The 24,097-nt window shown below is 53.8% G+C and overlaps 1 long non-coding RNA gene across 1 annotated transcript in view; it reads right to left on the reverse strand.

Annotated features, from left to right (window-relative positions):
* LOC139046583 (uncharacterized) overlaps window positions 1–5,214 on the reverse strand; it is a 36,754-nt gene extending 31,540 nt beyond the window's left edge. The window contains exons 1-3 of the long non-coding RNA XR_011506740.1: window positions 4,929–5,214; window positions 4,011–4,629; window positions 1,911–1,971 (exon numbers count right to left, since the gene is read on the reverse strand). This is a non-coding gene — a long non-coding RNA (uncharacterized lncRNA). The remainder of the gene's footprint in view (window positions 1–1,910; window positions 1,972–4,010; window positions 4,630–4,928) is intronic.
* Between the last annotated feature and the right edge of the window lie 18,883 nt (window positions 5,215–24,097).

Consider the following 24,097-nt stretch of genomic DNA (forward strand, 5'->3'; position numbering starts at 1 on the left):
TGACAGGCCCACCAGGCTTCTGACACCTAACAACCTGCCCAAGAAGAGCATGCCCCTCATCCCCTGCCTTCTCCCCCAACACACACACATACACACGAAGGGAATTGGGTGTGGGCTGCTCAGGTAGGGTCACAGCTGTGGCCCACCCTGCCCTGGGCTGCCCCAGGCTGCCCTGTGTTACCTTTGGGTGCCTCCTGCCAAATGGCCAGTGGCATCAGGGATGAGGGCTGAGCCCACATCTACAGCAATAGAAAAACCTCTCACTCTGGGCTTTCTTCAGCCCAGAGCCTCTGAAAGTCTGGACACAACAGCAGAATACCTTGTTCTCTGGAATGTCTCTGGCCAAATGAGTTGGATAGGGGGCTCTGGGTACCTGGTGACCAGAGTTCTAAGTTCTGTTGGGGCCTATCACCAGGAAGTGACGTCAATTTTTGAAGATTCTGTTACCTGGTCCCCTTCCTTCAAACATGCTTACCCAAAGCCACCTCCTCCCCACCACAAGCTGTTACTGCTCACCCTCCTCCCCATGTCCTCTTCTTAAATACACAATGAGCCAGCACAGCCCTAGCCACAGCTCCCTGGAAATGGAACTAGGGTCCTAGCTTCGAGGAGACAGAGCTGAGTTCACACCTCCTTACCAGTTCTCTGTCCTGGAAAACTCATTGTGCCTCTCAGGGCCTCCCCAGTCTCCCAACCTGCACAATGGGGATCAGACTAGAATCTACTTCCTAGTCACCAGGTGTATGGGAGATAATATCTATAACACCTGTGGGCTGCTGTCATGTGTATCTAAGGCACAAACTTAGAGATGGGAGAATTATAAGAGGAGATAGGATGTAGCGTGGAACACCACTCAAAACAGGTCTGGGCTCCAGCAATGTGATATTGGAACAGCCACTTCTAACTTGGCCTCATTTGAGTGTCAGAACCATGAGGGGGTTAATGAACAAAATTCAGACACTGTCATCCTCTGGATTAAAACCTTTCAATTGTTTCCTGTTATATTTAGAGTGAGACCCAAGTGCCTCACCTCAGCCTATGAGGTGGGCAGCCTCCACAGTGGTACCCAGTGACCCCACCTATGGTATACACTTCCCTTCCACATCCCTGTGCAACCACTGAGTGGTTAGTGACTGGCTTCTGACCAGTAGAATACAGCCAATGGGATGGGATGCCAGGTCTAAGTTTTAAACACAGTCTCTCACTTCCTTCTTACTCCCTCTCTTGTGTTCCACCTCTCTCTCTCCCCCGTGTGTCTCTCTGTCTCTGTCTCTCACTGTAGTGTCCCTGAGCTGAGGAACCAAGCACAGACATTTTGTGCTGCCCTACATAGGGGCCCACACGGGAGAGAACCTCGGCAGTGGCCAGGCCAACAGATGGAAAGGAACTCGAGGTCTGAGCCCAGTCAGCATCCTGAATCCAGTGAGTGAACTTGGGAGCAAATCTACCAGTCAAGCCTCAGTTGAGGCCGCAGCCCCAGCCTTGAGACATCTTGAGCAGAAGAACCAAGCTAATCCATGCCTGGATTCCTCACCACAAAATTTACATTAAATATTTGTAATTTTAAGATACAAGATATTGGGGCAATGTTTTCAGAGAAAAAGGGGTAACTAACAGTCTACCAGGTCCCAAGATCTGGCCCTGCCCTCCTCCCTCTGCTCCTCTCTCCTCCCAGACTCTCTCTAGCTACCTTTCTAACCTCCTTCGGTCAAACTCACTTCTGCCTGTGAGTCTCTCCACCCATGGTCCCTCCTCCCTGACACACAGCTCTCAGACTCATGCAGGGCTGACTCCATCTTGTCATCCCGGTCCCAGCAAATGTCACCCAGTGAGGCCTTTCAGACCCTCCCACCCAGTGACTGCCGGGCCCTCCCTCACAATGCCCTGCTTTATTTGGGGTTAGCACTTACTCTTTCTTCCACATGTCTTCCTTCTGTGCTTTTGTCCTTCACTCCTCCAGACTGAAAGCTCCTGGAAGACAGAGACCACTTGGCCATTTTCAGCTCTGGACTTGGACCCTCCAAGGCACCTGGCACAGGGTGAGCTCTCAGAGCACAATCTCTGAATAAATAAATGGGGAGATCCTCGCACTCTTCTTCCTGCCTCTGACCAGCTCATTCTGTAGAGGTGATCACTAACCATAGGAGGTGCACGTTTGTTCTGAGGCAGGGGCATGGCCACAATGACCTCTGCATGACTTCCTGCTCCAGTTGCTCCAGCAAAGCTCAGTGGGCACCACTGAACCAGGATGCTGCCTGCCCCCTGGTGGCCAGCACCAGCACTGCAGTCCCAGGCAGGAACCTTGTCCTCAAGGCAGAAGGTCTCCGAAGCCCCAGGGGTAAAGGAGCAGGACCTGCAGGGTTTCAGGGCCATAGAAGAGACCTCAGAAGATACTCTTGCCCCCACCTTTGCCTCTGGGGTGTCTAGTTTGCTCAAAAGCCATCCTCAGCTTGTCATCAAACCTGAAGTGGGTTCACTCACCTGTCGCAAAGCAAGTCAATCTCTGACACTGGGTGTAGTAGAAGAAAGTAGGAATTACTTGTGAAATGCTGAGCAAGGAGAATGGGCAGCTAACACTGTAATCCCAAACTCCTCAAAAAGCTACAAGCAAGGGTTTTCATTTGGGGTTTTAGCTGGGGGAGGCGGGGCATGTGGCTAAAGCTTCATTGTGGCTTCCCCATGCTCCTGTGAGATGCTTGATCAGGCGGGGGCTGTCAGCAAGTTCCTCTCTTCTAAGTGGTCCTCCTGCTGTTCTGAAGGCAACTTCAGAAACCCTGGTAGTTTTGTTTCTCACATTAACTTTGTGGGTACAGGCATGGTTTCACCCTAATCCGGGGACATTTTAACCCCTTCATCCTCAGTTTCAACCTCAGCTGGGGCAATGACTCCCCCTACTTCCAGATGAGGACCCCGAGGAGCCGACTGTGAGTGGCCTTGTTCCTGGACCCCCGACTCTCAGCCCCTGGCTCTGCCTCCTTCTGCCCCACCCCAAGGCCTCATTCCCCAAGCTCCTCTCTGCCCTCAAGGGCCTTCATGGAGTGGAAAGCACCTACCCATGTCCTCGGAGCACAGTGGGTCATTGGTAGAGAACCAAGGTCTGCAGACTTTCCAAGCATGCAGAGCCCTTGGGGTCAGCCACTGCAAGCGTCCAATTTGTGGAGAAGGAAACTGAGGCCTTCTCTCCTGTAGTCCCTGTCTGTACTAAGGGATGGGGTGTGCTCAGCCCAGTTCCAGGAGCCCAGTGGGTGGACTGCAGGCCCCCAGGCCCTGTCCTCTGGAGGCTACTATGGAGATGGCCCTGCCCTATCAGGACTGAGAAATTGAGGGTCGACCTCATGCTATGGACCTCTGGACATCTTCCAGGAGAATGGATGCCCTTACTGCATTGCAGAGCTGTCTCCAACCCCTTTCTCCTCTTTCCCTTGTCACTTACAGGGCATCTACTCTCCTTAACCACCCTCCTGTGGTCCCCAACTGTGACATCGGCCCTGTTTGTGCATTCCTGTGTGCTCGTGGGGATGCAGGAAGGAAAATGGCCCAGATTGGGAGGGTTCGGGCAGGGTTCGCCAGGGTCTTAAGGGCTCTCATTTCCAAAGTAAACATGGGGTTGGAGGGGTTGGGCTGTGGCCTAGGAGGCTAGCGTTCTCACTTTTCTTCTTGACTCTGCTCACATACTATGCCCTGAGCCAGTCTCTGCCTCTTTCTGGGTCTCAGTTTCCAATTATACAAAGAGGGGTTGCATGCGGAACTTCATAAGCGCATGCACAGAAGGACATGTTGCTAGGCTCCATCACACTGGATGGAGCGGGCAGGCTCCAGTGGGCACAGGTGCACAGGCCTCCTAACATGGGCAGATGTCCACAGCAGGAGCAGCCAGGTCTCCTGTTGAGGGCCCAGTGCTCCCATGCGGCCCCAGGACAGTGAGTGCACTGGAGCCCTGCCTTCCCTCTGGCATGTGTCAGATGCCATTTGGAGAACGTTCCAGGGAGAAGGCTGGGGCTGGGGCTTACCTTGGGCTTCTGTCTGAGAACAGGAGACCGGGCAGGTGTGGGTACGGCTGACCCAAAGGTGGCCCCAGACCAGACAGCTGGGAGAAGACCAATGTGGGCAGCATCCATCTGGGTTTGTGATGGAGAGCAGTAGAAAGAGCCTGAGGCCAAGGTCAGGGGACCCAGCATTCCTCCAGGCCTGCCTCTCACTCTGTGAACTTGGGCACACCAGCTCACCTCTCCATGCCTTTGTTTATCCTTCAGAAAATGAGGAAGTTGGACCAGATCAGTAGTTCTTAAACTGAGCAATGGGGGTTGTACACGGAGCCTCAGGAGCTTCCTGTAGGGCAAACAGGGGAGAGAAGGGGCCCCTGGGCCCCCCACTTCCCTTCAAGCCCACCAAACCTGCTCCACTCTGATCACTTTGTTTGCTGGCTGTCTGCATAAGACTGCAAGATAACCCTCTGCAGCTGACAGAGACACGGGGTGGGGCACCTGTCCTGCCTTCACCCCTGCCCCAAGGACTCACCAGGCACTCGTCACTAGCCGGGCCCTGCACTGGGCATCGGGGCCACAGAGGACAGACCGACAGGGCCCCTGTTCTCGTGGGCTGAGAGTCCAGCGGGGAGAGATCGACAATCTGTGAAGAAACAAATAAGATAAATACCAGTGGTACCAAGCGCAAGTCAGAGAATTCAAACAGGGCGGTGTGGGAAAAGTTAACAGATAGACAGGGAAGAGGTGATCTTTAAGCACAAATCCAAAATGGTCCTTAAGTGCATGAGGAACATAAAGGTGGTGTTCTGGCTGGGCACAGGGGTGAGGGAGAGTCATGTGCCGGAGGCGGGAGGGGTGGGCAGGTCCCGTCCTGGAGGGCTCTGAGGTCCTCTGAGGCCCTCCCCACCGTAAATCAGCAGTCACAGCCAACACCATACTCACCGAGATGGCTGTAGGGGTACATCTTCATCCCAACCTCGCAGTACTCCAGACCTGAGGAGCGTGCCCCACGAGTCAAACCAAAACCGCAAAGCCCCAGCCCCCACCACCCAGCCGTGAGGGTCCCTTCCCTCAGAGGGGCCAGCTCTCCGTAAATAATGGAGGATCTACACGCATGTCCGAGCTGTCGCCCGGGGCCACCAGAGCCACAGACTTCACCCCGGGAGGTGTGCTGAGTCGGCACAGGCTTTGGCCCACACGGGCCAGCTTCTGCTGCTCACTCACCCTCGCCGGCCACCTCAAGCAAGTCACTGTTCCCACTGCATCCGCAGAGATTACACCTCCCAGCAGAGCTCTGAGAAAAGGAAATGAAATCGGCCCACAGGAGGGCCACATAATGCTAACTGGTTTATGACGACTAGGTTTTAATAGTCTCGTAATCTTTAAGTTAAGTTTAGAGACATGAGCCAGCACTCCCACTTCTCTGCCCCGTGCATGCTGCTGGACAAGCAGTCGGAGCTCTGGAAACACTCGGCGAGTAAAAACGTGAGTTAGCAGTGATGCTGAGCTAGTGTGTGTGTGCACTGCTCTGAGGACACCTCAGGACTCCTGCAGCCCTCCACAGTCCTAGGAGCTAGGTACTCTCATCATCTCAGTTTTATAGCCGAGGAAATTGAGACAGAAAAAGAATAAGCTATTTCCCCTATCCCACAGCCACTAAGTCTTGCAAGGCCCTCCAGCCTGGTGTCTGGCTCTGCTCAGCTGCCACCTGGAAGGAGGAGTGGGAGCTCTTGCAAAGAGCACGTCCCACCCGCTTCCTCTGATGCTCTCAGGGAGGCTGCAGGTCCCAGGGGACCTTAGTGGGAGGTGTACTGGGTCTGGTCCAAGACAGCTGCAGAAGGTCAGGTTACAGCAGATGGGTCACATGCTCCAGCCTGGACAGGCCAAGGATCTGTCACATTCTCTGTCCAGCCTTTCCCCATCACTGCTGCAGCATGCCGCAGCCTGTGCTCTGGATGGCCCTGGCTCCTCTGCTAGCCGCCCTCGATGCAGGTGAGTCAGCAACAAGATCAGTGAAATAATGGCCGTGACTTCTGGGTGCGTGCTGTGTGCTGGGGCCTCTGGCCTCTACCTGCATTCTTTGTGAGACCTCTTGTCAACTCTGTGCATACATATGACTAACATTCTCTTTCCAGATGAGGACACTGGGGGCTCAGAGAGAGCTAATCACTTGGCCTAGCACATGCCATCAATAAGTGCCAGGTCCAGGTGTGAACTCAGCCTGCAGCCTTCATCTTGGCTGGGTTGGTGCCCTAAGGGAAGGGCCGGGGGTGGAGGGGGGTGGGGGGGCGCCCACCACTGGCCTCCCTTTTCTGGGTTCCCTAACCTGCACTCGTGTTCCTCTTGTCGGCAGGCCTCCACTCTCTCCCTGACCCGGGTGAGGCTGCCTCCTGCGCACAGACTCCCTCCTTTTCCGAGTCCTCAGAGTCACCCCTTCTCTGGTCCCGTCGTCCTTCCACCCTGCACCTTCTCTCAGGGCCTGAATCTCATGCAGCCCTGAGTGGCTCCTGTGCCCTAACGGGTGTTGGCTTTTCTCTGAGAACTGTCTGCCCTTTTGGGCCTCATGTGAAACTACTACTTGTAGTACATGTTATCAAATGAAAGTTTTCTATATATATATTTATATGTATGTATATAATCTTATATCTTTTATATATTTATTTAAAATATAAATCTTGTATATAACTTTATATTTTATGTATCACATATATAAAGATATAAATTTTTATGTATTTATTTATCTAATGTATAAATCATGAACATATGAAACCCTGTTCACGTACGGTCCACAATTCTCGGAGGTGGGTATTGTGTCCCGATAAGAAACAACAGGACTGAGGTGGAGAGAAGTTGCTAACTGGTAGTGGGCGGAGGAGCTGGGACCTAAACCAGATCTGTCCATCCCCAAAGCCTGTGGCTTCCCCACCAGCACCTGGATCCCCTTGGGCTCCCCCATAAGGATTTGCTGAGCAGTTTTGAGGGAAAGCCCTTCCTGGGGTCTTCAGGCCAACAGAGTTTTCTTAGAGGGCAGTGTGGTGACAGGAGCACAAGGGAGGGGGCCCCTGAACAGCAAGGTGGACACTGGCAGGAGCCCTGTGCACGCCCTGCCCCCCCGCCCCCGCCTCCACTCTGGCCCTTCCACCAGGGCCTCAGGGTGGCTCTGGCCAGTCATGCAACCTCTTTGAGTCCCAGCTTCTTCCCACGTAAAGTGAGAGGGCTGCCCAGATGAAATATCAGCTCTGCGATTCTGTGCTGCCCACTGCAGGATGGTCTGAGCGCCTGGAAATTCTAGGAGGTGAAGGTGACAGCAAAACTATGAGGGCCACAGCGCCAGACCTCTGGGGATCAGGGGGCCTCTCAGCCAACCCGTGGCCCCTGTCACACGATCTTCGTGCTTTTCTCTTCCTGTGTCTCATGCTGGCTGTGTCCAGAAGAGCCATCATCCGCAGCGCCAGCCACCCCGCCGCGTTGTCAGTGAAGGCCCACTTGTTACGACAGTCTGCGGTAGCTGCAGGCTTTTGCTGAAGTAACATCATCATGGGAGAAGGCCTGGCTCAGAATGGGGAGCAGCGCTTTCACCACAACCTTGCCCCTCCCCTCTGCTCTTCGCAGGGATGGTCACCTTCTCTTCCTGCAGTGGGGCCCACTGCACCCTCCTGTGCCTCGTCACCCGCTCGCCAGGCCAGCACTCCGTGGAGAGAAGCTGCGTGCCGTGCCCCTTTGGCTTTTGGTAAGGAGCAGACACCCTCCTACCCCAGGCAGAGAGGAGGGAAAAGGCAGGAAGGGCAATGCTGCAGGGCGAGGGGTAGGGGGAGGCTGGGGGCTGCCCTCTGCCTGGAAGAAAGGGTCTCGTGGAGGGCAGCCTGTACAGATCCCTTCTTTGATGGCCCCAAGTGTGATGAGCTCCCAGGGGGAGGAGCCCTGTCTGAGGCAGGGTCCAGTGATCCTGACCACTTGGTCCCCAGAGCTTGCCGGGGACCCAATGCCTACATCTCCTGATCTCAGTCACATCCAAGGTGGATGGTGGATGCAGGAGACATGGGCTCCGGTCAGGCTCTGCTTTCACCTGTCCTGTGACCTGGCGAGTCCTCACCTGGGAAGTGGGCAGGCTGTCAGGCCGTCTGCTCTCTCCAGGCTCACTGTTAGTGGCTCCTGCTGCTGGTGGTCCCTCCTCGCACCAGATGAAGATCATGCCTCAGCCCATGACTCCACAGCTCCAATCCCTTCTCTTTCAGCCCCCAGGGCAAGCCCTAAGTGGTCAGACTGGTCTGGGGACCCTGCACAGACAGCCCAAGGCAAGGCCTCCCAGGGGCCGATGTGGGGCTGACCCTGTCCCCAGGCCCCTTGGCATTGGGCATCAGCTCTGAGTCATCCACTCGGGGACAGTCTCCCCTCTCTGTGCAGCCAGTCGCAGTTGGGGCAGGCAGAAAGCGGCCCAGATGGTCAGCCAGGCAATGGTCTACCCAGGCTGGCGGCAGCTAGAATGTACCCAGGCCAGGCGTGAAGGGCCTCAGTGCCACCTCTGATGCCATCAAGGCCCCACTGTCCCCTGGCTGGGTGGCCTCCTGGGCATGCAGGGGCCTCTCCCCAGTCGCACAGCTTCCTTTGGCTCTTGCAGGTGTTTGGGTGGCAGGACAACTCTGCAGCCATGCCCCACCTGCCGAACCTGCGCTGAGCTCCCAGGACTCATAGACAGCAAGGAGTGCCAGGTGACTCTCAGGGGAGGGCGGCTCCTGTCTCAACCATTCCTGGGGGGGGGGGGGGGGGAGGGCATGGAGGTTTTCACGAAGTCCCCAGCAGAGGCTAAATCTCTTGGGATCAGGAACAATCCTCATCCTCCCTGACAGGGTAAAGGCCAGGTGGCGATGCTGTCCCTGGAGAGACGGCTGACACCCCCAGCCACTTCCAACGCAGCACCTGGGCCTGGCTAAGCCAGCTTAACCTGGAAGCAAGCATGGCCCACCTCTCAGACTGCTGTGGGGATCAAATGAGAAGCTGTATGTGGAGTGTTGGAAGGTTCAGAGCCAGCATTCCCATGTGACATGCAGTTAAGATAGACACTATGGGGCTGTGAAGCAAACAGCCACAGTAGCCACCTCATGACTCAGTCACTCACCACGTGGCACCAGGCACCTGCTGTGTGCCACACTGTGTACAGAGGACAAGGGTCAGGCAGACCTCTATGCCCTGGGAGCTTGCCACCCTTTAGAGCTGTGCCCCAGCAGCGGCTACAGCTCAAGGCGGTAAGTGCTGGAGCTGCAAAAAGTGTTCCATGAGAAGGTGAGGACCACCCTTAGCCATGGAGCTCCGTGGGTCACATGACCACGACACAGGGAGGCAGTGCTGGTGGTAAGTTTCTTTTACCAAGGAAATTAGGAGGACAGAAAGGTTAAGTGAGCTACAAAGATACTTGGCAAAGTAGGCACCTGACCTGAAATCCCAACTGTCAGCAGCATCGAGGCACAAGTGTTAGTCTCAACCTACCCTTTCAACTTTTTTCCCTTGATGTCACTCAGTGGTGCCTGACTAGACAGAAGCCAAGCTCGCAGAATGCTGGCTACGTCTTCTGCCCCCTGGGCTACTTCTTCACAGACAGAGGCCCCAGCTGCCAGCCCTTCCCCACAGGTAGGTGAGAGCGGGCTGGGGACCTGAATGACGTTTGGGAAGAACTGGCACAGGTTGGCCCAGGAGAGTGCTGGGGGTCCATAGTGCTCGGATTGGCCTGTGCGCCCCGGGGAGTCCAGGTGGTTTCTGAGGGGCGGAGTTCAGCTATCCCTGAGCCCCAAACACACACCCAAAGGGCTGTGGGGAGAATGAAATGAGACAACTCAGAGGGATGGAAGCATGCAGAGGGGTGAAGGGCGTGAGCATCAGAAGATGGTCCAAGAGCTGGCTCTGCTCTTTAACTGGACGTGTGATCTTGACAGCGTTGTGCAGTTCGTTGTGGGCAGGGCCTGCTACGTATATTTTGTTAAATTTATCTCCAAGCATTTCATGGTTTGAGATGTTATTGTAAGTGGAGTTGTATTTTTTATTTCAATTTCCAATTGTTTGTAGCTAATATTGATTTTTCTCCACTTTTTTTATTGTGGTAAAATACATATAACATAAAACTTAGCATCTTACCCATTTTTCAATGTGCAGTTCAGTGGTACTGAATACGTTCCTAATGTCCAATCATCCTACCATCAATCTCCATAACTCTTTTCATCTGGTAAAACTGCAGCTCTGTATCCACTAAAGAATAACTGTCCACTCCCTGCTCCCCCAGCCCCTGGCAGCCGCCATTCTCCTTTCTGTCTCTATGAATTTGACCACTCCAGGTAACTCATGTCAGTGGAATCATACAGTTGTCTTTTTGTGACTGGCTTATTTCACTTAGCATTATATCCTCAAAATTCATCCATGATGTAGCATATGTCAATTTCCTTATTTTTTAAGTCTGAGTAATATTCCATTCTACATATATACCAAATTTTGATTATCCATTTATCTGTTGATGGACACTTGGCTTGCTTCTACGTTTTAGCTGTTGTGAATAATGCTGCTGTGAACATGGGTGTACAAATACTTCTTTGAGAACCTGACTTTTTTATATTGACCTTGTATCCTTCAATCTTATTGCTTCATTTATTTGTTATAATGGCTCTTGTGTGTGTGTGTGTGTAGATTTCTCAGGATTTTCTCTTCACACAACCGTGTTACCTGTGAATGAAAACTTTTCATTTTATTATTTTCTTGCCTTATTACATTGCCTATGAACTCTAATGCTATTTTAAATAGAATTGAACGTCCTTGCTTTGTTCTAAATCTTGGGGGAAAGCATTCAATCTTTTACTATTATGTGTGATGTTAGCTCTAGTTTTTTATGGATGTCTTTAATCAGCTTGAGGAAGTTCTCTTCTATTTCTAGTTTGTGACAATATCAGGAATGAAAGGAGACATTACTGCAGATGACACACTAAAAGGATTGTAAGGGGATAGTATAAACAACTCCAACTCTTTTTCATCCCTTATTTTTGTCACTTTGTGTTCTTTCTTTTCTTTTTTTGATCAGTCTGGTTAGAGCTTTATCAGTTTTATTTGTCTTTTCAAAGAACTAGTTTTTAGTTTTGTTGATTTTCCTTACTTGAAATTTTTCTATTTCATTGATTCCTGCTGTTATTATACCTTTCCTTATACTTGCTTTGGTTTTAATTTGATCCTCTTTTTCTAGCTTCTTAAGGTGAAAACAGATCATTGATTTTATACTTTTCTTCTTTTTAATATAGGCATTTAACTTATAGACATTTAATATTTACAGGAATTTAAGCCTATAAATTTGAATCTATGCACTTCTTTAGCTACATCTCACAAACTTTATGATGTTGGGTTTTCATCATCATTTGAGTTAAAAGGTTTTCTATTTTCTTTGTGACATTTTTTGACCAATGGGTTGTTTTGAAGTGTGTTAATTCCCAAATATTTGGAGCTTTTCTATATATCTTACTGATTTCCATTTTAACTCCACTGTGGTCAGAAAACATACTCTGTGATATTTCAATCTTTTGAAATCTATTGAGGCTTTTCTTATGGTCATCTGTGTATTTGGGAAGGCTATTTAAATTTTCCTCAGCTTCTCTTTCCTTATCTCTAAAGTGGAGTTGATAATAATAGTGACTAACTATGCCTTTTTTTCTTTTAAAGATTGGCACCTGAGCTAACAACTGTTGTCAGTCTTCTTTTTTTTTTTTTTTTTTGTTCTTCTCCCCAAAGCCCCCAGTACAGAGTTGTAGATTCCAGTTGTGAGTGCCTCTGCTTGTGCTATGTGGGACGCTGCCTCAGCGTGGGCTGATGAGCGGTGCCACGTCTGCACCCAGGATTCAAAACTGCAAAACCCTGGGCCACCAAAGCAGAGCACACAAACTTAACCACTCAGCCACAGGGCTGGCCCATAAATATGCCTTTAACAGTCATAAAAAGTCATATGTCAAAAGCTCAAAGTAGATACTCAGTAACTGGTAGCTCCTGTAGTCATAACCAGACTCCTCACATCCAGCTGAGAACTCTGTGGCTAAAGACGACTAACAGGCAATTAGATGCCTCATCTCAGGGACAAGAGCTTTGTCACTTCCCAGAAGGCTCTGCTTCCCATTGGTATGGAGCCTTCTCTGCAAGCCATGCAGCCTCCAACACATACAGTCCCCCTATCCTTCCTCTGTTCTCTATTCCCCTGTTCCTCTATTCTGCTTCTGAGTGTTCAAGAAGCCCATTATTGCCCATGTTCTTAGCAGCAGGAGCAGGATAGACAGATAGGAGTGGGCTAGGGAGATGCCTGGGTGGGGCTGTCCTTCATCCCATAACCCAGAAATGTCAGGGGGAAAGGGATAAAGAGGTCCTCTCACCCAGTTACCTTCCCTCCCCACTGCTCTGACTCCTACATCCTTTTGTCTTCCCTCTCAAGAGAAGATGCTTGTGGAACCCCTGTCCCACTCAAGGGTGCACAGATGATGCCATTGCCATGCAAGGATAGGGTTGGAGTGACAAAGACCATGAAGGACACTGAGGGCCAGAGGGAGGAAAATCCATATGGAGAAAAGAGGGGACACCAGAGAGTACCAAGCCCCTAACAACCAGGGTGCCCCAGACCTCAGAGTGGGGTGGCCAGAGGAGAGGAAACCAGGAACTGGGCTTCAAGGTGCCTCTCTGGCCATCAGCAGCACTCACAGGCCCACGAGACACTTGGGCTCTGAAGACCAGAAAGAGGACATCTCAAGGCATTCATTATTTTTACTATTGTTAACTTTGGGACTGTGTAAGTTTTTCTTTCAGCAGCAAAAGATTTACCCTGTTAATTTTGTTCAGGTTGAAAACGAAATGTGTCTGCACTCCAGTGCAATGACCAAAGGGCAGTAGAGGGAGGGGTATGGAGACGGAGCACCTGCATCCGTGGGCAGGGAGAGAAGCAAGGCTGACATGGCAGGTGCTGACACCTGTGTGAGCAGTCGTGGCTTCTAATCTCTTCCCTCTCCTTCTGTGGGGGATACTGGCCCCACCTCAATGTTACCCAGCCTCTCCTGTGCCCACCTGCTCTTTTGGTGTGTGCTGTGGGGCAGGCCAGGTCCCAGGGCTGGGGGGAAAGCTAACTGTGTAAATGGTGGTCAGCAGAGAGAGAGGAGACTTAAGCTAAAGAGCCACTTCCTGTGGGACAAAGAGGGCCCCTCAGTGAGAAGCACCCTGGGGAAGTACATGGCAGGACCAGAGTCAGGCAAGGTCCTCGGCTAAGCATCGGGCTGCCTCAGAGGGGGACCAAAGGTTACACTGCAGTGGCAGGAGGGCTGGAGGGGTGGCAGTGGAAAGAGGAGCACAGCCAACCTGGGGCCCCACTGGCCCCCCATCCTCCCATGCTTTGCCTCGCACACTCTCCTTGAGCACCTGCACATGCCAGGCACAGGGCCAGTACCCAGGCCCTAGGAGCTCCCCGTCAGGGGAATGACAGACACCTGAACCGTCCCTACACTGCACTGTGGAGAGGGTTGAATCAAGGTAGGGACAGCGCCACTGAAGCTCAGACAGAGGCCCCACTGAGAGTCTGCTTGGTAAGGGAGGGTTCTTGGAGGAGTGGACATTGGAGCCAGGCCCAGAAGGTGTCAGGATTCAGTCAGTCAGGGAGGGCAGGGAGAGCCCTCCAAGCAGAAGCAGCAGCTTTTTAGAGAGGCAGAGAGCAAAGACTTTGCTGCCCTGACCTTCTACCTGGCAGTAATGCCACCCCAGGGCCCCAGGTGGGGCCCAGGCACGTCCTGGGTAGTGCAGACCCCATCAGAGGTCAGCCCTGGTCCAGGACTCCCAGTCCACCCTCCCTCAGCCTTTGAGCTCCTCCTAAGATGCAGCCCTGCACCCTGGTGGGACCCACCCATGAGGCTTCCCCTCACAGAACACATCTGCCCAGACGGTGCTGTTGCTGCACTGTGCCCAGCCAGGAGTTTCAAGGACAAGAGAGAGACTCTGCACTCCAACGCCAGCTTCTGCTCAGCAGGTCAGTTCTGAATTCTGCCTGCTGTTTGCACAATGCAAGGAATGGGAAGAGTGGCTTTCTTCTAACTTTACTAATTAGGTGCTTATTCAAAGGCTAACGGAAGCTGAACTGACAATGCTGACTATGCCCAGCAGCGTGTCCGGGCACTGGTGAGGGCCAAACACCAGGAGAGCCACAGCCTGGGTCCAGCAGACCCATCAGGCCCCCAGCTCTGAGAGTTCTCTGTGCTCAGCTGGGAAGATCAGGACCTGTTCAGCAAGTTCAAAGGCAGCCCAAATTATTCAACTGTCAACTTGAAAGGCAAATTTGCCTATTACTTTATGTCAAAATGAGTTTATTCAGGAATAGCAGAAAGAATTACAATTGGGGATGTGCATGCTATGGGAAACCATAGGTAAATCCAGAAAACAAAGGAGTGGAGCTGCTTTTATAGAGAAAAGGGGAGTAGGTAGCAGCTGTTCTAAAGGAAAGTCCATTGGGGGAAGTAACACTTCAGGGCGGAAATGGCTTCTTATTGGCTGAGCTGTGGTGTTTCTCATTGGCTGGGCTCCAGCATTTCTCATTGGCTGGGCTGTAGCGTTTCTGATTGGCTGAGCTGTGGCATTTCTCATTGGCTGAGCTGTGGCGTTTCTGATTGGCTGGGCTGCAGCATTTCTCATTGGCTGGGCTGTAGCGTTTCTGATTGGCTGACCTGTGGCATTTCTCATTGGCTGAGCTGTGGCGTTTCTGATTGGCTGGGCTGCAGCATTTCTCATTGGCTGAGCTGTTGCCAGGTGTGGAGGAAAATCTTCCTTCATAGTAAAGTAGTTGTACTTCCTGTTTGGTGTAATTGAGGATGGGTGATGGGCTGAGAGCACCCCCTACAGGCCTTCCCAAGTCCAATTTAGTTAAGGTTTCTTTCATTCATTTGCACACAACATAGAGCATAAAGACAGAGGGGTGATGTGGCTGGGCACCACCAACACTAAGGACATGTAGAAAAAGAAATGAACAGTTTTAAAGTGAGGAACGAGAGTGCTCATAGGAACAAGGGAGGCCTTTGGCAGGAGTGGCCTGGAGCAGGGGCTTAGAGAACCACCATGTGGGGAGCAGGGAAGGGATGTCCCAGATCTGCTATTTACTGACTGTGTAATATCAGCAAGTTCCTTCACCTCTCTGAGCCTCATCTTTAGAAGAAAGGCAGTAATATTTGCCTGATAAGGCTGTTGTGAACATCAGGCGAGACAGCCTATGGAAAGGGCCTTGCACTGAGCTTGGCACCTAGTGAGTGTTCAGCAAAGAGCTCCTGTTGTCTTCACAATCACCACCATCAACAATGTCTCCTCCCACCTTGGAAGAATGGGTCTGGGGAAAGAGAAGGTGCATTCGTTTAGTCAAAGCATCCATGGCCTTTGAGGCCCCACCCAGCTCTGATATTCTGAGTCTGTGACCCTGTGTGACACAGTACATGTCTGACCTGGCAGTGAGGAAGGGCCCCAAGCACGGGGCAGGGTTCCAGGCGCTGGTAGGATGGGGCTGGAGCATCTACTGGATGTCAGGCTCTGCACCAAGTGTTACCACATGTATTCGCTCCTGTAGCGCCATCTACGAGCCCAAGGGCTGGAACTCATAATCCTCTCTGGACTTCAGAGGTCATCTGAGTGGCTTGGGTCGCACAGTGTGAGGTCACAGTGCAGACTCACATCTGTCCCATTTCCCCGCACTGCTCCAAAATGCCTGGAAGTCCCCCACCCCGGAAAAGGGTGGATATTGGCCAGGCTTTGACAGGATGAGAAAGAGATCCCAGGGACAAACTCCTCAGAGCCTCTATTTCACCCAGTTCTCAGGCTGTTCCCCAAGGACAGGACCTAGTCCTGAGTAAACGGCTCAAAGAAATAGATTCCTGTGATGAGGTCTCTGCCTACTTTTCCATGAAGTTCTGAAGCCACCAACCCTCTGGGCCATTCCTCGGAGCCATGCAGGAGCATGCTCCTCACCCAATGCTGGCATCTCCTTTGAGGCCAGGGCCAAGGCCAACCCGCACCCAGGGCCAGCCCCTGAAGGAGAGGGCCAAGCTGGGCAGGCAGCAGCCATTTCCTCCTTGGTCCCAGGAGTTGGAGAGTGAGGGGCGGTCAAGCAGCACCACCTGCCGTCAGACAGTAGCTCCCTCACCAAGAGCCCAGTTCTCTCTTGAGGGCAGAGTGAGGGCAGCAGTTCTCAGGGCCAGAGAAACAGGCGAAGTAGGAACTGAGAAGTCATGGAGCCTCCAAGGACAGTGAACGTGGGGCTAGCATGAGCCAGGGCAGCCTGAAAGTGTCACCTTCCCCCAGGGGCATGGCAGCTGTGTTGGTGTAACTAGCACTCGCTAAGGCTTGCCATGTGCCCGGCACTGGGCAGCGCTCTGTCACATGGATCAGTGTCATATCTAGTCCTCACAGCAAGCCTGGGAAGACGTGTTATGATCTCCATTTTATAGAAAGGAAAATGGGGGCCTGAGAAGCTGGAAGACTCCCCATCACGGCAGTCCATGGGCTGTGCCACTGAGGCAGCGGGAGCTCCCCCGGGCCCCAGCCCTGGGTAGAGAGCAGAGGGGCCCGACAGCACTGGCGCCTAGCCAGCAGCCCATGCCCTTCAGAGAGAACTACAGTGATGTGGGTTCTTTTCTCCCCAGTTCTTGGCCAATGTCTGCAGTGCCCAGCAGGACACTTCTGCCCCAACAGGGCCACCCACCTCATCCCGTGCCAGCCAGGCACATTCAGTCCCCACCCAGGCCAGGATGAAGCCGCAGACTGCGCTCCCTGCCCAGCAGGCAGGGCCTGCACCCAGGCAGGGCTGCCTCAGCCAGACGCGGAGTGTGCACCGGGGTAAGGGGGTTTGATTTCTCAACAATGGGGTGACTGGCTGGGGGCTCAGAGTCCTTCCTCTACCGCTGTCAGAGGGTCAGACTCTCAGGGTCAGCCAAGGCTTTTCCAAGCATCCATCCCCCTCGATGTCCTGGGAGGGCCCCTGGCTCCAGATCAGGGCTCAGTGTCACGTCAGCCCAGGGCACTCCAGAACCTCCCACAGGAGCACTAGGGCCTGAGCATGCTCAGGAGGCAGCTAGGGAAATCCTGGTTTTTCTGTGGGGAAAAGGGAGCTCAGAGAGGCCAAGTTACTGTGCCAAAGCCACACAGCAGGCTGGTGGACACAATGGGATTTGACTGTGACTCTCCAAGATGTTAGCCTCCATCCAGTGGGTACATACCTGGCTCCAACTCCATGGGTGTCGTAGGTATGTGTGCCTTGTGGGCTCCTGCTGTCTGCACGCTCCCCGCCACGCCTGCCCACCTGGGACCTTCAGCAACCGCACCAACCTCTCCAACCTGTCGCACTGTGAGATTTGCCCCACCAGACTGGCCTGTCCTAGGGGTGAGTGAGAAGGCAGAAAGGCAAGCTTACTGCCTGCTGGACCCTACTTTTGGGTCAAAGCCCAGCTCCACTCCAAGGCAGGGAGGCCAAAAAAACAGACCTTGGCCCGCAGCCCCTTTGTTCCCCACAAAGAGCACGGTACACCTCACCTTAGGATGCCCAAGGATGGGAGAATGTAGAGCACTGAGTCCCCACCCCGCTGTCCAGATGGGTCAGCCTCTGGGCCACTGCCAACCCAGATGCCCCTTCCCCAATGCCAGCCCCAGCCTGTGTCCCTGCCACTTGCCAGCGGGATACGGCTAGAGGGGCTGCTGCTATTCTGGGCCCAGTTCAGGACTGTGTGTGCAGGAGCCGGGGGTCCAAACTGGCCCCCCATCTCCTGCCCAGCTGGCTGTTATTGCCCTCGGGGCACCAAACAGCCAACCCAGTTCCAGTGTGACCCTGGGCACCTGGAGTAACCAGCCTGGACTGACCGCGAGCAGGGCGTGTGCACCCTGCCCCAGGGGCTGGTTCTGCATCAGCGGAGCCCAGGTGCCCTCAGGGACATGCAAAGCTGGGCATTACTGCCCACAAGGTGAGTGGGGCCAGGATCTGCCCTGGCAAGGTCACAGGTGAGTGCAAGAAGGGAATGCCATGGGCCAGACTGCACACCTCCCCAGATTAAGGTTAGATCTCAGGAAGGCCTGCCTGAGAGACAGACTCGGACTGGTCAGCCACTGAGCATCCTAACTGGGGGTTCACGGGGCATTTCCACGTAGACAAAGGTTGGGTCCCAGGTAAGTGGCACCCCTGTCACCTGCTGCTTCTCCAGTGGCCTCCCTTGAGGAATTGTCCCCAGGGAGTAAAATGGGGAGCTCTGTGCTTGGATGATGCAGCTCTGGCACCCCTCTTACCTCCTCAGACCCTTCTCCTTCTCTCTGAAACAGGTACAAAGTGGGGTACCCAGTTCCCCTGCCCAGCGGGCACCTACAGCTCTCAGGCAGGCAACGGCCAGGTGGAAGACTGTCTGCCCTGTCCCCCAGGGGCCTTCTGCCCCAGGGGGGCCCCCAAGCCTGTGCTCTGCCCACGGTAAGAGAGGCTGAGGGGTGTAGCTGTTCATGAAGTTAAGTTACCACCTGTTTATCGAGTACATGCCAGAGCCCAGCACTGTTCTGGGCACCGAGGGATGTGTAAAGAGAGACAAGCACCCAGCCTGCCCTTGGCACCTGGCAGCTTGTTCAGACAAGACACAGAGGAACAGGAGAGGTGGGCCCGGCTCAGGGCTGCAGGGGGACGGGCTGGCCTGGGCGCTGCACCTCAGCCCCACGGGCCCCAGTGTTGAAAGAGAGAGAACTCACTCTGGGCTGGAGTCGCCTGGGGAGTGCACCCATCCCCCACAGAGAAGCTGCTTCAGAACACCCCAAAGCCCAAGCACTCTGGAAGCTAATTCCAGCGGAGGTCTCAATAGAGGTCATTTGGCCCAAGCTCTGGGGTTCTCTGGTGATTTTACTGTTTTATGAAGATGTGCCTTTTATTCCTCCAGTCAAAAAACAAAACTTAGAGTTTTCCACATTAAAAAATGCAATACATGTTCTTCATGCAAAAAGTGAAAACAGCATTAACCAAAAAAAATTTCAAATCAAATACAGATTTCAATGTAAAAAACAAAATATAGCATCTTTATGAGATCTAAGAGAATGTGGAAAATCTGAGCATGACATGAAAGGCAGAAGTAACCGAGGAAAAGAACGTGGCGTCTGCATGCAGGGCCTCAAGCGTCTGTCCTTCAAAGGTGCCATAAACCAAGTTAACAGGCAAACAGCAAAGCAGGGAGAGACTTTTGACAGGAAAAGCATCTGTCTTCTTACCACCTTATTGTACAGAGCGTCTTACAAAGCAGTCAAGACTGAGACAGGGAGAGAGAGACCGCACCAACAGAGAAAATGGCAAAGTGGGGCAAGAGACAGCTTTTAAAAGCAGCACTCTGAGCCCATTAGCCTGGTTTTAAAACCTCTCTCAATGCACTAGGCCATGCCTGGAGCCACAGCAGCCTCATCCACAGCCTGACTCTGGGGCCTGCTGCCAGGCTGGGACTCAGCCCTCGACCCTGTGGGTGAGGCTGGGGGCAGTGGAGGGCTCCCCGCCTCTGGCAATGGTGACCCCATGTGAACGTCACGGCCTCTCCCCCAGGACGGCTGCCACACCTCCAGCTCTCTGCTCCTCCTCTAGGGGAACCGCCCGCCAGAGTCCAGGTGCGAGGCTGGCTGCGGCCTGTGTGCTGTGCCCCGCTGGCCACCACTGCCCTGAGCCCGGCACCACCACTCCGTGGCCATGCAGCGCTGGCAGCTTCTCAGTAAGGGTTCCCAGGACAGACGCCATCCCTCAGAGGGCCCGGAAGTAGGAGGATCCTAAATTCCTAAAGGGAGGTGAGGAGGCTTAGCGAAGCCTCCGTCCTAGGTCCCCTCCTCCCAGCACTGACCATCTGTGGACCACGCCAGATGCTCAGAGAGCACCTCAGTTCTCCTGGCATCTGCCCTGCTCCGAGCCGCACTCCTCGGAAAGGGAGGTGCACACACAGAGCCTGGGGCCTGGGCAGCAGCATTCCCACTTTCATTCAACACGGTTCCTGAGTGTCTGCTATGCCCAGGCCCAAACCAAATGTTAGAGGTGTGGAAGGAAACCAACCTTATGGCCAACCCTCCTCTCCAGAGCCCAGGCCATCTCTGGTGCCAGCAGTGCCCAGGAGGAACACTTTGCAACCAGACGAAGCTGGCTGGCCCCACGGCGTGTCCACCCGGGCACTACTGCCCAGCCCGGGGCCTGCTGTCCATCCCCTGCCCGGTGGTGAGACGCTCCCCTCAGCCTTCTGGCGTCTGTTCACTTCTGCATGGGAATGCTCTGGAGCCACCAGCCCTGTACTGGTGGTTGGGATGGGTGACATCTCTTCACTGTGACGTGACTACATGCCAGCCCTCTGCCTCCGGTCCCCATTCAGAGGAGGGCCCGACCACTCACTTTCCCGCAGCTGGTTTCTGAGAGTGGTGCTAGAGCAGAATGCCACAAGGTGCAAAGTGACCCGGGGTGTAGAGGTGGGAGGGAAGCCAGGAGGAGGAGGGAGGGGCTGGGGAGCTGGAGAGGAGGCTCAGGAGGGGCTCCCAGCAGGGGCGCAGCAGCCTTGGATCTGCAGCCTCTGGGAGCCCCTCTCTCTCCACTCCCCCACAAGCCAGGGAGGGCCTCCTCTCCCAGAGATACACACCCCTCTTCAGATGACCTGGTGTCCTCTATTCTCTCTTCCGGCCTGCTATCAAAATCTGCTGTGAGTTCTGGTTACAACATTCCCTTCTGGGTGGGTGTTTTGTTGCCAAACACTTTTGGTCTCTCAAAAAGTAAACACCACCATTCTTGCAAGTGTCGTGGGGGCTCAGTCCTTGTGCAGGCTGTCCCCTCCCTGCAGCCCTGTCTGTCCGGGGCACAGTGGGAGGGCCTGCCTGCTCCTTTCCTGGCAGAGCAGCCTGTCTGCCCAGGCCCGGAGCCCTCATTCTGGCCTCCAGGACCCTGACCTTGGCGGTGTCCTTTTCTCTGCCCAGGGCACTTTCAGAGAGGCCCCTGGGGCCGCCCGCGTGGAAGACTGCCAGCCGTGCCGCCCTGGGGCTTTCTGTGGCAGAGCCGGCCTGGCCAAGCCCCAGGGGCTGTGCCTTCCTGGCCATCACTGTGGGCCTGGTTCTAACACCTCCACCCCGGTGAGTTCAGGCCCCACTCGGCCTCCTAGAGGCAAGGCTGGCCTCGGCACAGAGGCCTGGGCTGGGGTCAGGGGAACATACCAGAAGGTGAAGGCCCAGCTCCTGCCCTCTGGGGCTCACTGCCCAAGGGTGACAGGGAGCTCCCACTGAAGATAGGCTGAAACTACTGCAGGGGCAGAGCTGGAGGAACCTCAGCCATCAAACAGGGCCATGAAAACATGAGACAGTAAGGAAAGTGCCAAAGTTCTAACGTCAGCTTCCGGCTCCCACCTGAAAAAGGACCAAACACAAATCTGTCACTAGGAAAAGGCGCAGCTGGACTGGCAAGGAAGGACATGTGAAGCGAAGCCACTTTTGTGTGACGTGCACCTACTCATTACTGAAAGCAAACGCAACTGCGGAAGCCCTGGCGAGGCACCACCGTGGACAGGGCCTCTCCCCCACTGCCCTGCCCAGGGCTGCCGGACTCAGTCGGCAGATGCAGCAGGAGCCGCCAGGCAGTTCCCACCCTGTGATCCAATGATTCCTGGAGAGAACCTGAGGGGGGAAAGAAAGTCATTTACGTAAAGATGTTCAAAACACCACAGATTTTTAACACAAAAACAAAACAAAAACACCAAACACCACAGAGGCCCCGTAATAGGAAAATATCTAGGCAGAGATATGGCATATCAACCCAGTGGGACACCAGGTATCTATTATCATAAGTGGGTCTACTGTCCTGACACAGAGGACTGAAGGGGTGGCCCGTAGTGAGAAAGAGAAGCTGGATAGGTAGGTAGGTAGATGGCTGGGTGGATGATAGACAGAGGGACCTCGCCGCAGCTGAAGCTGAGTACCAGAGCTGTTAGCAGATAGGCAGAGAGTCGGGACTGTTTAGGGTATTTAACATTAAAATTTGTTTCATTTTTCTGAAACGTTAAACTCGCAGAGCAGTCCCCAGAGGGAGGTGTCAGTGCAGATCAGTGCATGTAAGCAAACAGGAGGGGCCGGGCTGAGCCAGGTGGCCTCCCCACAGGGGCTTTGGGGAGGAACCGGGTCAAGAGAACTCCCTCGCTCTTGACATTTAAGCGTCAACAGGCCCCTCTTCCTCCAGGAGGGACTCCCCTTTGGTGACCTCTGCCCTCTCGGTCATTTTTGCCCCGCTGGCACCCAGGACCCCAGGCAGTGGCCCTGCCCTGTTGGCACGTGGAACGCAGAGAGAGGGGCACCGGACGTGAGCTGGTGCCTGCCCTGCCCACCTGGGCTCTTCTGTGCTGCAGCGGGCCAGGCTGCCCCTGGGGGCCCATGTGCACCAGGTGAGGGCACCTGTGGCTCCCGCAATGGCCTGGCAGGAGACCACCAAGCACGGCACAGCCAGGCCTGCCACGCCGGCATGGGCCCGGGACCCTCAGCCCCTGAGCATCAGCCCCTGAGTCAGAGAGCCCAGGGGAAGTGTGCCAGGGCTGTGAGGCTAGCCTGGGCTGGATGGGAGGGAGGCAGGCCAGAGGCTCCTGGCTCAGGCTCCTAAATGGGGGAGGGGGGGGGTGCACAAGCCATTTGGATTATCCCAGCCCCTGAAGAGAGGGGCCCTTCTCCTCAAGAGAGAGCACTGCTTCAAAGGTGACTGGGACGACACTGTGACCACACCCAAGGGCCTCCAGGATGCTGGTGGCACATACATGTTTGAAGACGTGGCCTTAAAGGGGCCTAAATTATCAGCTCATCGGGGACGCCCACAGAGCCTGTTCCCTCAAAGCTGTTATTGGTGTGGCAGGACCCTCAGGGACAAGGGAGGCAAGCAGCTGGGCTCCAGCCCCAAAAAGCAGACCAGTCTGAGTCTTTCTCTGCTTCCAGGATTCTATTGCCCAGGAGGAGCCCGGACCCCAAGACCCCTCAGTGGGCCCTGGGGAGACCTCGGCCCTGAGGGCCATGCCTGCACTCAAGGTTCACTGGTGGCTGTGCCGCGACCGGCCGGGCAGCACGGCAATGGCTCAGGTACTTGGGCTGGCTCCAAGAGCAGAGCAGAGTTGCTGTGGAAACCATCTACAGATGGGGTGAGCAGGGCCACCCCCAGAAAGCCACTGTGCTTTCCGGGCCAAGCCTCTATCTCCTGCAGGTGAGGAGACAGCAGGCAGATGGTGGCCATTGTAGGGTTACTAGCTGGCCTAATTTCCATATTGTCATGTCTCAGGGAACAGGGAGGCCTGAGGATATGGAGAGAGAGGGGAATGTCAGGTCAGTGGAGAGGTCAGAACACACACACATTTATCCATTAAGGTCTCCATCTTAGATGGACAGTGTTCATAGTGCCCCAAAACAATTACAATAGTACCATCAAAGACACTGATCACAGATCACCATAACAACTATAATAATCATGAAAAAGACTGGAATATTGCAAGAACTATCAAAATATGACACAGCGACATAAAGCGAGCAAACACCGTTGGAAACACGGTGCTGATCGATTTGCTTGACATAGGGTTGCCGGAAGTTCTCAATTTGTAAAAAGCGCAGTATCTGTGAAATGCAATTAAGGGAAGCACAATAAAACTAGGCATGCCTGTATTCTTCAAGAATGAAATCCACACCACACTGTTGGGGAAAAGTGCAATTCTCCACAGAGAACTCTATGGAGAGGAAGCAATTTAAAGCATGGAAGAGCAAAACAAATCACATGGCAGGCAACTCCCGGTGATGTTGGGGGCAGTTTTCCACTCTGTAAACACTGTTTTGCACTTTGCTTCTGGGTTTCCAACACCGTGCAGCCTTCCCTCTGATGGCTGCCTGGCAGGGCCCTGGGAGGGTGGGCAGCTGTGGGAGGGCAGCTGAAGGCACAGAGCCCTGCTGCTCTTGAGGAGCCCTTGTCTTTAGAACTGACAAAAGGAAACAAAAAATCTGTGTTAAAATGACATTACGAGTGAGACAACAGTGATCACAGCAATTCTGAATATATATGGTCCAATTCTTTAAAAACCATTGACCACCAATGTTTATTAATATATTTT

The sequence above is a fragment of the Equus asinus genome, chromosome 11 (assembly GCF_041296235.1).
Source record: "Equus asinus isolate D_3611 breed Donkey chromosome 11, EquAss-T2T_v2, whole genome shotgun sequence".
In the NCBI taxonomy this organism is placed as follows: domain Eukaryota; kingdom Metazoa; phylum Chordata; class Mammalia; order Perissodactyla; family Equidae; genus Equus; species Equus asinus.